Here is a 6,000-nt window from a genome sequence, read left to right as displayed (position 1 = left end):
TTGTTTTATTTTTATATCTATGTTTTAAATGCTCATTATATTGCATTGCTAGAGCTACCAAGCCGCAGAATACAAATGAAGGTTATCTAGCTATGTACAGAAAGATGAATGAAGTAAAGAATTGAGATCATGTTCATGATCTTAGAGGGGATTGAAAGGATCTAGATAACTTCCATTTTGTATTATGTACGCCATTTTAAGTATTAAGTATTAAGTTAGTTTTTTGTAGAGATATTAGAAGTTTAATGAAACTGTTTTCAGTTGTTCAAGGATGTATCAACAGAAGCTAACACGACCCTGACAATGTTTTTGTCTGTCTGTTTTCTCTAAAAGTTAGACAAAACAATTTGTACCAAGAAATGTATATGTCATGTTTCATGTAGTTAGCTCATGATGGAAAGTTACAAGTTACAGTTTTGAAACTCGCTCCCCCCCCCTCCCTTATGATTATCTGTAGTCTATATAATCTTATTAATGTCTAATAAACTTTGAACATCTCTGAACATAAGCTGTCGTGATTTCCGTGTTCAAGGGGTGTTCCCAGAATTCTGCAGATAAACCAGGAATCTCTCCACAGACCGGGGGTCTCTGAGGGGAAAAGAACATCATTCCTTTCAGATACCATCTGTATGAATGATAGTCTGGCTACCGCCCACAAAATTCCACTGAAACTGTCCTACTGAAACTCACTTAACAGCCTACTCACTTCTAAATCCAATGGCCATTACTCCTTACTCATACTCTTAGACCTTTCTGCTGCCTTTGACACAGTTGACCACCCACCCCACCTCAATAAAATACACTCCCTTGGCCTCTGCGACTCTGCTCTTTTCTGGTTCTCCTCTTACCTATCTCAGTGCACTTTCAGTGTCCCATACATACAACACCATCTCTTCCGCTCCCCTTCCTCTTTCTGTTGGGGTACCCCAAGGCTCTGTCCTTGGGCCCCTCCTATTCTCTCTCGACACCTCTTCCCTGGGCCAGGGGATAACCTCCCATGGCTTCCATCACCACTTCCTCAAACTCGAGCTTTCTAAAACTGAGCTTGTAGTATTTCCTCCTCCTGAACCCCCCTCCTCTATGACTTTTCCATTGAGATCAACTGCACAATCATTGGTCCCTTCACAAAAGCCAGGTTGCTATGTGTAATCCTAGACTCTGAACTCTCCTTTGGCACCCACATCCAATCACTGGTTAAATCCTGCCACCTCAACATCTACGGTATTTCAAGAATTTGTCCCTTCCTGACTAATAACACCACAAAACAACTTATCCACTCCTTGGCTATATCTCACCTTGACTGCTGCAACTCCCTCCTCCCTGGCCTACCATTATACAGGCTACCCCCCTTCAGTCTATTGTGAACACTGCTTCTGGGCTTATACACCTTACTAACCAATCCATGACTGCTGCCCCTCTCTGCCAATCCCTTCACTGGCGTCCACTAGCCCAACACATAAAAATAAAAAAACTAACCACAATGTACAAAGCCATCCGCAACATTGCCCCCAGCTATATCAACAACCTCATCTGCAGTTATCGCTCAAATCATCCTCTCTGCTCCTCCAAAGACATCTAGCTCACTAGCTCCTTTGTTACCTTCTCCCATGCTCACCTGCAGGACTTTTGCAGAACTCTCCCATCTTCTGGAACTCCCTACCCCAGTATGTCCAGTCAGCTACTACCCTGTCTGCCTTTAGGCGATCCTTGAAAATTCATTTTTTCAGGGAAGTCTACCCCACCTTCACTTAAAAAAGCCATACTTGAGTCACCTCCATCAGATCATCCCCTGCAGCTATTACCTTTTGTACCATATCCCACTACATTTACATTGTAAGCTCCATGAGCAGGGCCCTCCTATTCCTTCTGTATTGAACTGTATTATAATTGTACTGTCCCCCTTATATTGTAAAGTGCTGTATTTAACTATTAGCCGCCCGGCCAATGGCCGTTTGGCGGCTTTAGAAGTGTCTCTCCGTTCCGGGTACACGCCATTTGGCGTGCTCCCGCACATGCGTCGTTTGCGCTAATGCAGAGCGGCGCAGCAGTGCGATCTGTCACCGGCCGTGCACCTCGGACACGGCCGATGACAGATCCGAGCACCGGCTCCCGTTGCTGGTACCATGTGACCTGCTGTGACCAATCACAGCAGGTCACATGACAGTTGTATACAATGGATGGCTTCATTCATGATGCCATCCATTGTATACTAGTGCCTAGCTGTGAATGGTCACAGCTAATCACATGCACATGTCAGGTGATTAGCTGTGACCAAATTACAATTAAGCACAAAAAAAAAAAAAAAAAAAAAAAAAGCTGAATGAATCGATTTCATTCAGGTAAATGCTTGCTTATAGCAAAGTAATTCTTTGCTATAAGCAAATTGTGTAAAAAAAAAAAAAGAAATACTGATCACTTCCCCAAAGTTGTACTGCTTTGGTCATAGTAAAATATGAAAAAAAAATCTTAAAAAAAATAAAAAAAAATGTAATAAAAAATTAAATATAATAAAAAAAAAAAAATATATATATATATATTTTTTTCATACTGTCACCAGTCAGTGTCCCTGTTCACTGCCATGCCAGTTATATGATGACACTGTACTGCACTGGTGACAGTATGTAAAAAAAAATAGTGAAAATAATTTTTTTAATTTTTTCATTTTCCGAAAAATTATGACAAAAAAATACAACTTCAAAAAACTCACCATGCCTCTTATGAAGTACGTCGGACTGTCTACTCTGCAAAAAGGGGTCATTTGGGGATATCTGTCCTGTCCTGACATTTGGGGGATATCTGTACTATTCTGACATTCTTGGACCTCAAGAAATTAGATTGGCTGTCAGTACTTCAGGATTGATCAATATTCAGATCTAAACCATAGTTTGTGAACTCCATAACTTTCCTACTAACTAAAAAATACATCCTAATTTGGGTTATTTTCACCAAAGACATGTAGCAGAATACGTCTCGGCCTAAATTGATGAAGAACAAATATTTATTTGTAAACTTTTATAACAGAAACAAAGAAAAATTTGTTTTTTTTTTTAATTTTTGGTCTTTTTTTGTTAATTTAGCAAAAAATAAAAACCCCAGCGGTGATTAAATACCACCAAAAGAAAGCTCTAGTTGTGTGAAGAAAATGATAAAATTTTAGTTTGGGTACAGTGTTGTATGACCGCGCAATTGTCATTCAAAGTGTGAGAGTGCTGAAACCTGAAAAATGGCCTGGGCAGGAAGGTGTAAAATTGCACGGTATTGAAACGGTTAAATCCTGTATTACAGTATAATAACAATCTGTATAAACTGGCATTTGTATAGCAAAAAGATCTACACCTACCCCTTGGGTAAAACAGAAACCTTCTTACACCTTGTTTTACTGATGTCTCGGTTTCCTTATTCTGCTGTCTGCTGCAAAGAGCTAATGGACTGTAAAACCTCTTAATTAGATTCTCATTGATGACGGTGATGGTCAAATGATGAAGGCCAAAGCTGAATGGGAATTTATAATCAAAATGTAACATACTGATTGTTACCTCAGATGATGAGGAATAAACATGATTTTCAAATGCGTGACCATTCAGATGAAATGTAGCCAAATTTACCCTGTGATCTTCAGTCTCCAGCTTCAATATACTATATAATTAGCACAGAATATACAGTACATGCAATCCATATTTCTTTCCTTTTAGGGATATGCAATACTCCAGAAATATAGAAGAAACAATGAGCTAATTTCTCTGATGTATAACACTGGTGACCTTTTTTTACCGCTTGTTAGCTGCACTTTAACAATCAAAATTGATTTTCAGTTTAGTAAAGGTAGGGTCACTGACGTCAGGTGACGTTAATACTGTACAAGTGGGTTACATTTGCTATACATGGGTTATTTTATTGATTTCTTAGTTTTGTTTATGTTTTTTAAATCAGCTAGTGAAGATTATTGCACAGATTACCATTCCTTAAAGCTGAAGTTTAGCTAAAAAAAAAAACGTAACTCTATTCACTTCACTTATCTGTATTTAAGGATTTCCCACAGGATTGCCTGTCCTCTTGATGTATCTGAACTTCCAGCACTGCAGTGTTTAACAGCTTCAGTTCTTTGGGTAAAACAGCAGTACAGATGGTGCTATGGGGACACACTCTCTTCCTCCTCTCTCCATAGTAAACGTTGTTTACATCATTACACTTGCTTTTAACGGTCTGTTAATGGGGGAGAGAATGCTGTGACTGATCAGACTATCATTAATTCACGAATCATATTAACGGCAGTGTAATCAATGAAAGAAAATTTCTCAGTGGAGGAGGAGGAAGAAGAGGGTGTGTCCCTGTCAGACCATCTGTACTACTGTTCTGCTCGAAGACCTGAAGCTGTTAACCATTGCTGTGGGAACATCAGAGCTAAGAAGAGGACTGCATCCCTACAGTGAAGATTTCTCCATTATCCAGCTGCATGCACAATGTGGGACATACCTCAGGTAAGTGATGTGACTAAAGCTGTAGGGTTTCTGTTTAAAGCAGTGGTCTCCAAACTGTGGCCCGAGGGCCGAATGTGGCCCTTCGTTAACCTTTATCTGACCTTTGGGGCACTATTCCTCTGACACCAACACTGGGGCATAATTCCTGCTCTGACACCAATGATGGGGCATTATTCATCCCACTAAAACCAATGATGGGGCACTACTCCTCCTCCTTCTGACCACCAACCCCGAGGCCATGTTTATTTTCACCAATGCTGAGCCCAGGACATTTTCTACCCCCACTGGCCACAATCTGACCCTCCAAAAGTCTGAAGGACAGTAAACTGGCCCTTTTTGTGAAACGTTTGGAGACCCCTGGTTTAAAGTGATACTAAACTTGCAATGTTTAATTACCATTGTCCCTCCATTTATGTAAAAAGATAACTGTATTTAATTTAATATAAAAAATCATCTGACATTTTCACTCCCTTCCTGCCCAGGCCAATTTTCAGATTTCAGCACTGTCACATTTTGAATGTCAATTACTCAGCCATACAACACTGCGCTCAAATTACATTTTTATAATTTTTTGACACAGGTAGAGCTTTCTTTTGGTGATGTTTAATCACCACTAGTATTTTTTGTCTGCTATATAACGGTAAACAAAATATCAAAAAGTTTGAAAAAAAAAACACTTTCTTAGTTTCTGTTTATAATATTTTGCAAACAAATAATTTATCTTCATAAATTTAGGCCAGAATTTTTTCTGCTACATTTCTGTTGAAAATAACCCAAATCAGTGTATATTATTTAGTCTGTGTGAAAGTCATAGAGTTTACAAACTATGGTGTATATATCTAAAAATTGATCAGTCCTGATGTACTGAATGCCTAATATGCAAAGACAGTACAAATATCCCCTAAATTACTCTTTTTGTGAAAGTTATACAGTTCAAGAGATTTAGTAAGAGACATGATGAACTTTTTGAAGCTGTAATTTTTTGTCACAATTTTTTTGGAAAATTAGGTAAATTAAATAAGATTTTGTTTTTCTGGCATTTTAAGTTATTTCTTACACATAGCATAGACATTCTTACAATTATACCCCAAAACACATTCTGCTGCACCTCCCAGATATGGGGATATCACATTTGTGAGGTTTTTTTGACGGCCTATATGCAAAGAGGGGCCTAAAATCCAAGGAGTACCTTTGGGCTTTTAGGGAGCATATATGAATACCTATCATATTTCTTCTGCCTGTGAAGTGCCAGGAAAGGAGAAACACCCAAAAACTGACACATTTTGGAAAGAAAACACTCCAAGGTATTTTATGAAAAGCATAATGAGTCTTTTGAAAATGGCATTTTTTGCCACAAGTTTTTGGAAAATGCAGGGAAGAATATGAAAATTAATTTTTTATACAAAGTTGTCAAGATATTTCTAACATACATCATAGGCATGCTTAGAATTACACCCAAAACACATTCTCCTACTGCTTCCCAATTATGACAAACTGGCTAAAGATCGGTTCAGGCAGTGGC

This window comes from Staurois parvus, unplaced genomic scaffold (genome assembly GCF_062004578.1).
Source record: "Staurois parvus isolate SC_StPar_1 unplaced genomic scaffold, SC_StPar_1.0 ptg000420l, whole genome shotgun sequence".
Classification (NCBI taxonomy): Eukaryota; Metazoa; Chordata; class Amphibia; order Anura; family Ranidae; genus Staurois; species Staurois parvus.
This window is presented reverse-complemented; position numbering follows the sequence as displayed.